At 44.2% G+C, this 12,119-nt stretch overlaps 1 long non-coding RNA gene across 1 annotated transcript in view; it reads right to left on the bottom strand.

The window, feature by feature from the left end:
* Positions 1-2,376: 2,376 nt before the first annotated feature.
* Positions 2,377-12,119, bottom strand: part of LOC112546146 (uncharacterized) — a 38,461-nt gene continuing 28,718 nt past the window's right edge. Inside the window, exon 3 of the long non-coding RNA XR_003089776.3 lies at positions 2,377-2,699. This is a non-coding gene — a long non-coding RNA (uncharacterized LOC112546146). The remainder of the gene's footprint in view (positions 2,700-12,119) is intronic.

The raw sequence follows: 12,119 nt of genomic DNA, 5'->3' as shown, positions 1-12,119 counted from the left end.
TTGTAACCACCAAGTTGTGCACATACCTGGACTATGTAAATACATGTTCTCAGTCAGTGAAAATGGAAAAAGCTACTTTTGAGGGCAATATGAGTTAGATTTAGCGTACAACACAGATTTCCCAGTCCTGTTTTAAAGCGTCTTCCTTTAAATACAGGAAGTAGTGCCACCTCCCTAGTATTATAATCTACTTGTTAAACAGCCCACATATGATTGGTGCTGTATAAACGAAGGCTATCGATGATCCCTGTCCCAATAAACTTGCAATGTGCAAGGTACTTTCCCTTCTCCATCCAAGAGCAGATGGATGAAATTGCATGTGAATTTTTAAAAATAAGTGAATTACTTACCAAGGTAGCACCAATGTTTCCGCAACATTTGGGCCAGTCCTTTTAGTTTCATTTCAAACCAGTGGGAAGTCAAAGGAGATACAAATCCTCTTCCATTATTACCTCTTCACATTGCTTGAGTCTTGGCCATAACCATACTGCACAGGCTTCTGCAGTACTAGGAGTCAAGGGCTGATACAACAGACTTCTCACATGACAACCAAGAACCACATTCATTTTGAGGGAACAACAATGACCCACTTGGTTACTCCGATCTGAAGCTCATCTGCTCATGGGTAAGACATCCCAATTCCTCATGTTTCTCCTTCATCTGAAGTGGCTGTGCAGGCATCTCATCATTTCCTATGTTTATAGCAGTAAAACTGTAACATGCTTCAGTCCTCAAAGACCTTCAGATGAAAGACTAATGGACCTCCAGGTTAGCCGTTGCATAAATCAGCTGATTAGCTAAGTTCTTCTGGCAAGGAATTCAGATCTATAAAGTAGACAAGGCTTTGAAGTATTCAGGGATCATGTCATGTCTTCATACCTGGAATTACTAAGGATCCCAGATGTATGGAGCTCCTTACCTGGAGAAAATTGTTCAAATTCCTCCCTTTTAGGGCTCCAGCTTGTATGTGCCTCTCACTTCCCACTCGGAGCCATTTGGTATCAGTATTGTATTTGCAATACATTGCAAGAGGAACACAGGGACATCCGGAACCAACTGTTGGCAAAACATTCATAATCATTATCAAAAGCACTAGAACATTTTTGCTCACTTGGTGTCAATTTCCCAGCCACAGGAATAGGGCTAGTCTGTAATCTGAATGTATTCATTTGTTTGCATGGCTGAAATAGTGAACGCTGCTAAAACACTAACATGAATGACAGTATTGGCAAGCTGCACTAATGCCAATATTAATTTGAAGTTGAGATGGACCAAAATCTAGGTCTCACTTTATGGGGGGAAGCTGAGAGCCATAGCCAGATACAAACTGTATAGGTTGGTCTCAGGTCTGCTCTGACTCTGTGATTTTTCTGGCTGAAGTTATGAATGATAGTCTGGAATCACTGGCTTGTAGGTGTCTGAAATACTGACCTATTCTCTCATTTCACAAGGCTTTTATTTAAGGGCCAAAGGCTTGATCACCCAAATACCCTAGATGCACAAGGCCTGAAATGCAACAGGAGTAAAGTGGCCTATTTGAAATGCATGTGACAACCTGTGGAGAGGCTGCACGAGAAGACTTTGAGCAAAGAGAATTTGGGAGCAGAGAGATGGAGGAGTAAAGTATTTTTCATCATTGTTTTATTAATATTTGTGCAAGCAAAAGTTTTTTGGCTAGATTTTCCAGGAAGGAAAAATGCTGCAAACACTCATGTGAATGTTTACTTGCAGCTGAGCATCTTGAGCAACTCTTCGTTTGCTTTGTATAAGCTGCAGCCAACATCTGTGAAGGGTCCTGAGTGTGGAATATATTTGATTCATTCTGAATAATGGACAAATGCATAAAATCAAAGTCTGTTTGCAAATAATTTAGGTATAATATAAAGAACAGTATTTGCTGAATGAAGATATATGTTTGGAATATATATATAATAGTTTATGTTGAAATTTCTGTCTAATTAGGGCTTGGTGACCAGAAAACTTATTGAGGTAAAATTCCCAATGACTTCAAGAGACTGTAAAATTTAGCCTTCAGTGATCAGTCCTGTGAGTGACTTCCTTCATATGCACAAATCCCCAAGGACACTGTCGGTATACAAGAAATAATAATGATCACTTCTACTCTCTGGTTGTTTCTCCCAGGATAGTGGATGTTGTTATGTTTAGGTTTCAGGCATTGCAGGGAAAGCTTGACTGCCCCAAAAACGTTTTCACTGAAAATTAACAAACAAATCAATCAGGAAACATTTCTATTTGCATGATTTTATTCTTTGATCCTTTTTTCACCATATCTAAAATCTGGAGCCAGGGAAGTGTTCCTTGAAGTTAAAGCTGTCTGACACCAGAAGCTGTGCATATGGTTGATATCCAGTTGAAGTGATGGATATACTAGAGGTGACTGCAGCTGAGAGGTAAGCCCTTTCCTTTACTGCTAAAACACAAGATGGGGTATGTCTGTGGCAGGTTAAATGTCCAGTTAGATTCTCACACTTCATTGCTGATGGCTGTTTTTGTTGTTTTGATACCATGCCACATGAATGAGAGCCAGCAGGATCCAGGAGCTCTTCTTTCCTGGGCAGGCAAGCTGGCCTGGTCTGCATCAAGGTTTGTTTTTGGGGTTCACTAATTCAGGAAAATCTGGTCACGAACTGGCAGGCAAACCTTGTTACCTCTGAGATAATCGGTAATCCCTTTAAAGCCTGAGGGGTGGGACACACAAAGAAAAAGCAGAATGGAGCAGAAGAGATAGTTTAATCTCCCATCTAATTACAAGGCAGAGCAAATTGCATGACATACTTAATGCCTTATATAGAAAAATAATTAATAATCAAGTAGGAAGCTGCTGCCTGGCTAGTCTGATAATGCAGTGTGGGAGTCAGGCACTCCACTTCAGCACCTGGATTCATGAAAAAGCAGGAGACTGTCCAAGCCATTGGGTAAGCCATATACTTAACATGTTAAGTCTGTTCAACATCACTGCTAAGTTAGCCAGTCTAAAAACACACACAGAGTACAGCCTAATCCTTCTACTTTGCCCTGCACTAGATAGGAGCTGCATTTCCCTAGTTCTGCTCCATCTCAGTTTGGATCTCCTGCTAGGCTATATCAGTAAAATGGCAGCTCCCATTGAGAGAGGCCAGAGCACCATTCATAGCTGTGGAGACGGAGAAAGTGACCACAACCAGTGTTTCTAAAAGCTGTTTTGTTCCAATTTAGTGTGTGGTAAGATAGACGCCTTTTCTTATTTAGTAACTATTTATCTGAGTGAAGTTTTATAACTAATCGCAGCAGCTTCCCTATAATAATTAGCTTCCTCTGGCCTGCTCACATAATGGGTTTCAGCTTCACTGAGACCAGCTATCTTCCAATTTAAGAGGTGGTTAGTGGTTAACATCTCATGAGCTCATGGCATTTTATCTTCTCCTTCTAACTTCCTTTAGGCCAAATTGTTACTGCTGCTACAGAGCCTCCCTCTCCTGCCCTGGGATGTACCTGGCATTCTGGCTCTGGAGCTTCTCTCCTTTCTCCTGTTTGTAAAAGGGTAATGACTGGAGTTTCTAGATTCTTTTTGAGTGCCTGCTTAGTGGCTCTCACATTAGCTTGGTCCAATTAACATTATTTTGCACCAGGCTGGAACAAGATAGTTAAAGGGGAATAACAACAGGAGCCAAGTGGCTTTGATTAGTAGGCTGTGAACAGGCTTCCAGGGACTTTCCATGGACAATTGGTGAAACTTTTTGAAAAATATTCTAATGCCTTGAATTTCCACCTTTGCAAATGCTCCAGTAGTGAAAAGCATTGAAAGGGCCAGAAACAGTTCACAGCTTGCCCAGCACCGGCCAAATGTCAGACTCAGTTGTGGATCATGTGTTGCTAACACATGCTTTATCCTTGGCCTCTTTGTACCTGGGGTGTGAAGTATGGAGCACAGGGCCACCTTCAAGCCAAGCAGAAGCTTGCAAACCACCCACCATTATAGTGTCATGCGCACCCCTTCCCCAGAGACCTCCCTATAGCCTGCAGATGGGGACAAGTGGAGACAGTTTGCAGGAAGGGGGAGATGTGCACCATCTAGGGTTGCCAGGTGGTTTAACCAAAAATACCAAACACCCTCCCCTCTCCAAAAAAAACCCACCAGGGAAAAAATTCTGTTGAGGAAAAAAAACGGGGGAGACCAAAGTTGTTGAGAAAAAAACCAGCATGGCCCGTTTAAGAAATTCTTTTGAGGCTTTTTGGCCCTAACAGGCTGCTGGCAGCTATCTCCCATCTTGTCTTCTTGCTCCAGGCCGGACAGCTGCCCTGCGGAACCTGGTAAGCACCTGGGATTTTCATCTCCTGGCCAGGAAAAAATCAGAAAATACTGGACATTTTAGATGTCCGGTATTTTCTGCATTTTTTTACCAGACAGGAGGTGAAACTACCGGACTATCTTGATCAATACTGGATTCCTGGCAACCCTAGCTGCTCCACTTTGTACCTCTGTGCCGCCTTCTCCTGGCCCTTTGAGTGCAGCTTCTCAGTGGTAGTGGGAAGCAGAACACCCCAGCCCTGGGGTCCTTTTCTTTCCACTGCCACAGAGAAGCAAGGCACAGCAAGCCAGGAGGGCAGCGCAGCAGGCTGCTGGGTTGCTCCAGCTCCCACCACCCACATGGTAAGTGTGTGTGGGAGAGACCTCTGCTGCACCAGGCCCACTAGTAAGACTCAGGGGTGTGTTGCTAGGGGAGGGGCTGGGGCTACAGGAAGGGGTGGAGCAGGGGCAGGGTGGGGCATACAGTGGGGGGAGGGGGTTTGCTCCATGCCTGGGGTACTGAGGGGGTGGCCCAAGATCCCACCCTCTCCTTGGGATGGTTCTGGGTACATGTTCTCCCTGTGGAACAATTTGTTGGAAACTTTATAGGGGAACTTAGTGATACTCTATGTGAGGGGCCAAGCAGGCCCCATGTTATTAAGACTTGCCACTAAGAGTTGGTACAAAAAGCAGAATGAGCCAAATCTTCCTTTTCTTTTCTCATGCTACTGTTCCTGTTGGCCATAAAAGGAGCAGGACAGTGGTAGGGATGTTAATGCTTGCAGGGAGAATAGCTTGGTGAGAAAGGTATGTATGGTTTGGCTCTATTTAAATTAAAGAGAATCTGCAGCATGGAATGTCCACATAGGGTATGTGAGTGGGATCCTACAAGGGCCCATGCCAGCCTCACAAGGCCTTTGGCTTGTATTGAGCAGCCTGGGATGCCTCTTGATCATGATAGTACCTGGAGAACAAGTCTCTACAGAACTGACGTTGCTGTGTGCTGTGGAAAAACCCTCTGCTTGCTGCTCCTGGAGGCTCAGCATTGTGCAATGGGTTCTCCCTTGCCAAGAGACTCTGGACTGTAAAGCTGATACTGTAATTATTGCATGATTGTGTGGCAGCATCTTGGAATGCAGATTCAGGATATAGGAACCAACACCCCTCCCGCCCCCGTGTCTCCAAGGAGACCGATGGAAATAGCAGGCCTGTACAGAATGGCTGCATCCCCCAGGGACTGGGATGGCCCTCCATCGGGAGAGGTTGTTCTAGGACGAGGCGGAAGGGCAGAGCTCTGTGCCTGCAGGAAGGGACGTGGCCTGGTAAAGGGCAGCATCCCCTCAGGGACAGCGGCTGCTTGCTCTGTGGCACAGCAACCACAGCAGGAAGAGTGAGGGGGGGAAGGGGTTTGTAATGGGGTGAGCCTGCTGGAAAATACAGGTTAGCTGCAAAGAGCCAGCCACAGAATGCCTGGAGGCAGAAGGAACAATGGCTCTCTGGGATCAACCATGCACAAGTAATAACAAGACTAATGTAAATACTAATGCCAGTATTTACAAAGCGCTTCTCCCCTGGCTGAAGCATTCCCAGCGCCACACAGTAAAAATATAAAGATCTTGCATGCTGGTCATTGTCAAATCCTCCCCAAGCAATGACTCATTCATACTCTCAGCTCCCTGGGGAGGCAGGTGGATGGTAGCACCCCCTTTTGCAGGCTGAGAGGAAGTGAGTGGCCCACAGGGAGTCAGTGAATGAGAGGAGAGAGGACACCAGGACAGCCTGGTCCCCAGTCCAGCACTCAGGCAGTATCACTAAACAACATTCACTCAGTATCAGAATGATGACAGAAAGAGCAAATCATATGCTGTAGATCCCAGAAAAAGCAAGATCATTCCATGGGACATACAGGACTGGCAGATCTATTGCATGTGATGTATATGGGCACCAGGAGAGCATGGGTGTGAAATCCAGAGTAGCAGAAGATGTAAAACAGAACTGTGAAAAACCTTCCTTCCCAATGCTTGAGGATTTCCAAATGTCATGTGGGGAATCTAGGCTCCTTTCCTGCTTGAGGAATATCTGTAGGCATAGCCCAGGGCTGCCAGTTGATTCACTGTTCAAGTTTGGTCCCTGGAGGTTTTCTCCATGATATCCCCTTGCCTGCCACTATGCCCTGCTCAACAAACTGATCGTGAGCAGTTTGTGGAGTCTAGTCATTCTTCTAAATGACAGCTGCGCTGCTTAGTTCTGATTGGTCTCAAGTGCCACATAATATGGCTTCTGTTCCTTGATTGGCTGAGTACAATCAGGAGAAGCTCCTGAGGATTTCAGTCCCTTGGGAGATGGAACAGAATTCTGGGGTTTTAGAACTTTTGGGAATGTTTTCTTTCTAGGTCCTAAATACCTGGTCCACAGCATCTTTCCTAGCTTCATTAGACAACTGTCAGGTTTATTGGCTGAGTGCTAAGTTTGCATTTAATTTTCTTTCATCACAGTCACACAATGTAACTTCATGCATGTGCCTGGTTCTAGATGTAACAGATCTGGGAGGACGTCTGTCTGGCTCACTTAGTGATCTATTTAAAATTGACTTTTTTATGAATATTCATGCAGATGACAAAGAGAAGGGATGTTTGAGGAAAGGTGTTTATTTGGGGGGGGGGGGGAGGAGAGACATTGGAATAGGCCTCAAGACATCTGAGTTCAGTTCCCAGTTCTGCCACAGATTTTCCATGATACCTTGGGCAAATCCCTCAATCTCCCTGAGCCCTCAATTCCCAAGCTATAAAATGGGTATAATAATAAATCCTTTATCCTCACTTTGGTGTTTTCACATTGGGCAGGGATTATCTTTTACTGTGTGCAAATACAGTGACTACTAGAATGAGGTCCTGGAGTTCATGCTGGAAGTTCTAATATAATATAAATAATAACAATAGGTGAGTTTGCAATTCACTTTTTGTACCAGCTTTTGTGTTAGTAAAACTCATCTGTGGCAAATGTTTGGTGATCCCCACCTGGTATAAAGGGAACATCCAGCAAGTGAAAATCACATTACAAGCAAATGCAAATGAGACTCCTTAATTGATGTGTCATGGTTCAGGGCAACTGCATTTGTACTAGTCCAACAAGAGCACCCAGTCTAGGTACTAGGTTTCCTGACCATTGGTCATTGCCTTTCTTGGGTGGAGAAACACATCTTTCTCCCTTCTGACTGGTATGTCCAAGGTGAATCATTCCATGCCTGTCCCGTGACCTCCCCAGCAAAAAACACATTGCCTAAGCAGGCTTCTTTTGTTTTCTTTTCTGAGACAGTTAATAGTATAATACCTCAGTTACTCTTCCACGTGAAGCAGTCTAAGCAAGCCATTTTATTCTTAGGTAAATGCATTACAGAGAAAACATGTTAACAACTATACTTGAGCTAACACATGTGCCAATAAGCTTATCAGAGACCCCCAACTCCAGGTTGGGCTCTGGCAAGTGGGCAGTCCTTCAATTCCCACCCAATGGTTTTCCTGTGATTTGCATTTCGTACCACCCATTTGCTCAGAACAAAATCACAGTCTTATGGTGACACAGTAGACTAAAGCTCTTCCAACCCTTCCTTAACGATTGGGGCCCACGTGGAGTGGAAGTTCTGTCCATTTGCTAGAAGAAAGTCAGATGTCAGTTTACAACCAGGCTATTAAACTAAGATCCTTTTTGTGTCACGAGAAGTCTACTTTGAACCAGGTTAGCCGAACCTTTTCAGGAGATGTTGCTTTTCAGTAGATGTTGCAACCTGAGTGACTTTGACTAATCAGCCCCGCATTCTGCTCCTGGAAAAGGTATATGGAAACAACATACATACACACAGACAATTGTGTTTTTAATACAATGGACCCTAAGGGTGACTCATCTGAGGAAGTGGGTTTATATATATATATATTGATAGTCTCTAAGGTGCTACAGGGCTGCTCTTTTTTTTTTTTAAATTCAGTCAAGTTCATCCAGAATACTGCAGGAAATGATGCCCTGTTTGTCACATGGAGCATTTGTTTCCCACACAAATTGGTGTGGGCAGAATCCAACATGTGTCATTAAATGTTAAGCCTTTGGCTTGGCCTGAGTGAGGCTTTCATGACAAAGCCGGCACCTTGAGCCAACGCTGCATTCACCACAGGATGGATAAGATTTCCATCTCTACCTACTCTGCATAAACATTGGGGTTTTGGAGGACTCAAGTTTACTGCTGATTCGGTGCTCTGAGGTCCCTAGTTTGTGGCTGAAAGTTTGGCAAGAGGAGAGATTTGGGGGAAGAAAAGGCCCTTGTGGAGTGATTTATGCATTTTGTGTCTGAGCGTGTCGTCGCCTGGCCTATTGCTTTATTACAGCATGGCAATCCCTGGTTTCCCATCTCTCGCCTCCTCCCACTGCATGAGAACAGCTGGATGCAACCAAATTTTCATTTGCCTTTGAAGAACGAGTGGGTCCTATAGCCAGCAAAAACATTTACTGAGAAAATAGTAATAGATCTGTTTCCCTCTGTCAGTGAAAGGACAGGAGCGCTGATGTTGACATTTCTTAAACAAGATTCAGCAATTACTGCCTTTAAAATAAGCACCAGGAATGTTAGCAAACTAGAAGGGCATCACACATCCAGCAGCTGTTCTGACACAGCCTGGATTTGTGGGGAAGGCCTTTTGCATCCTTGTGAGTACTAGGCTTTGAAAAGTCTTTTGAAGGGTGTTCCCTCCTCTGGAACCAGTGGTTCTGGGCAGTGGTTTTCCCCTAACAGAAGACATTTTCTTTTTACCATAATGTCACTTCTGAGGAATTATTACTAAGCATAACCTATCCTGTGTCTTGAAAAACTTGTCCCTGCATTAAACCTCTTTCTTTCATCTTAAAGAACTTCTAATTTTAACCTGCTGGTCCAGCTGAGACTTTCCTCAGTAATACGTGCATAGGAACTCATTCAGGGGTGGGGAATCAGCAAGAGTAATGTGTGAAAAAGAAATATTAGAGTAATGATTTTGGCAACAGATGCTGCAAATCCATAACCATTATACAAAAGAAGAAAAGACACTTCTTATATGAACTGTGCCTACTCCTTGGACTTTCTCTGCCTTGATCTCTAAGGCTGCGTCTAGACTGGCAAGTTTTTCCGCAAAAGCACCTGCTTTTGCGGAAAAACTTGCGAGCTGTCTACACTGGCCACTTGAATTTCCGCAAGAACACTGATGATCTCATGTAAGATTGTCAGTGTTCTTGCGGAAATGCTATGCTGCTCCCATTCGAGCAAAAGCCCTCTTGCGCAAGTGCTTTTGCACAAGAGGGCCAGTGTAGACAACATGGTATTGTTTTGCGCAAAAAAGCCCCAATCGCAAAAATGGCGATCGGGGCTTTCTTGCACAAAACCACATCTAGATTGGCACGGATGCTTTTCTGCAAAAAGTGCTCTTGCGGAATAGCATCCATGCCAATCTAGACGCTCTTTTCCGCAAATGCTTTTAACGGAAAAGTTTTAACAGAAAATCATGCCAGTCTAGACGTAGCCTAAGACTTTTGTGATACAGAAGAACCTCAGAGCTACAAACACCAGTCAGCTGAACTGACAGTCAACCACATTTGGAACTGGAATTGCTCAATCAGGCAGCAGCAGAACTCCCTGCCCTCCCAAAAAAGAGCAGCAAATACAGGGCAGTGCTGTGTTAAATGTAAAGTACTAGAAAATAAAAGGAAAGCAGTATTTTTCTTCTGCATAGTAAAGTTTCAAAGCTGTATTAAATCAATGTTCAGTAGTCAGCTTTTGAGGGAACAGCCATAACATTTTGTTCATGGGTGCAAGCATTTCAGAGTTACGAACAACCTCTCTTCCCGACGTGTCTGTAACTTTTAGGTTCTACTGTAAAAACTTCATTTTCTGCATGAGATATGAGTATGAGAAGTTCCCCTGGGTTCCGTCATGCCCCACGAGATGGTATTTACTTTCTATGTCTCTCATTACTGTTTCTCGTTTCTCTAAGTTGCTTAACTAGACATTCGGCACCAAAATGCCTGCATGCTCACCCGCCTTAAACCACATTGTTCTCTCGGCTCTTGAACTGTGTGTCTGAGTCAGCCAAACACTGTGCCAGCCACGGCAGCTGCCCACTCTCCCTTGAAAAGTCTTTGGGCTGCAGTGGTGAAGGATCTGTGGGAATGGAATGTCCTGTGGCTTGGACTATGTTCTGTCTGCCTCCTTTTAGGCCCCAACGCCACTGGATTTATGATCAGGGTTCTTCTCCATCTGTATGGATTAAGAGGTAGCTGACATCTTCAGCAGCTGCTGGGCACTCCCAGGGAAGCTGCATTTCAACATCTTCTTTAGTTCACTGTTTCATTCCTGACCAGATTCAACTCCTTCCAACTATGGGTTCTTTCTACAGGGAGCTGAAGTGTGGGAATGAACATGGCAGAGGAAGAGATGGTATTGTTTTTAACTTTGGGAGGCTGCCCATGAGAATAGGAACTTGCCTCTAGCCTTCGCTCACTGGTGCCCCTTCTTCACCCCTTTTTCTGTCAGAGTTGCCATATTTTGCTCTTGTTTTCTTTAGATTTACACAAGAGGCAGCAATGTGGCTATGCTTGCGTTTCCTTGACTCTGAAGAACTAACTGCATGTGAAAGGAACATCATTTTCTTTCTTTTTATCGGGGAGGGAAGAACTGTGGGGTGAACTTGTTTTTTTGTGAAATTAAGGACTGATAGCACTGACCAGAGCCACAGTGGAGTTAGATGCTATGCAAAGTTCCCCTCCACAGCTTTGCTAATTCACTCTGTCACTGAACTCCTTGCTACCTTGGGATCTTCCCCACAGCATCCTTCCATCCTCCCTTATCATGCATTGCACTATGCCATCCTCAGATGTCTTTGCTAATCATGTCAGGGTAGTCAAACACTGGAATAAATTGCCCAGGGAGGTTGTAGAATCTCCATCTGTGGAGATATTTAAGAGTAGGTTAGATAAATGTCTATCAGGGATGGTCTAGACAGTATTTGGTCCTGCCATGAGGGCAGGGAACTGGACTCGATGACCTCTCGAGGTCCCTTCCAGTCCTAGTATTCTATGATTCTATGCCGAATTGAATTAAATTGGGCAGGAGTCCCATGATGTAGAGAAGGGTCCAGAAAGCATGGAGGTGAGATACAGAACATTTATTCCATTTGTGGCATGAAACAGTATTTGAACTAGGGTCTTATTTTTGATTGAGCCCTGGCCTGAAACCAGGGGCGTAGTCCAGTCTTTGTGATTCTGAGTTGGCACTTCCCTAATTTCCCCTTGCAGTGAGAGGGTTTCTCTCTCCTTTGATGCCCAAAACCCAACATTTCAGACGACTCCAATGCTTACAGAGCACACAATAAAGGAAGGGGTTAGAAAATTAGGTTTTAGAAATGAGGAGCAGAACAGGGATTTAATTCCTGACATCAGAGATAAGAAAAGGAGACCGAAGAAGAATTTCTGATATATTAAGACCTCCCCACTTGACCCTGGGCTAAAGGAGGAAACAGCTGAATAAAGTGAAAACTGCCAAGTGACCAAGTTGCTTTTCTTCTTTTTATACTCCTCCATGACACTAGCTGGGATTCCTTTATTAAGCACTTGCTTTGGAGCTTCTTCCAGTTTCATAAGGCAGTTCTTCCCTTAAAGGGATATACCTGACTAGTTTGGATTAAATTAATCATACAAGGTGGGAGACCTCTAGGAACAGCTGGATCACAGGACAACAAATCTGTTGTACAGATTTTGGAATCCCAAATACAAAAGAGAAGCCTGAACCTGCCAGGTGGGGATACCATGGCAGTGT

This window comes from Pelodiscus sinensis, chromosome 13, assembly GCF_052426305.1.
Source record: "Pelodiscus sinensis isolate ZL-2025 chromosome 13, ASM5242630v1, whole genome shotgun sequence".
Taxonomy (NCBI): Eukaryota; Metazoa; Chordata; order Testudines; family Trionychidae; genus Pelodiscus; species Pelodiscus sinensis.
This window is presented reverse-complemented; position numbering and strand designations above follow the sequence as displayed.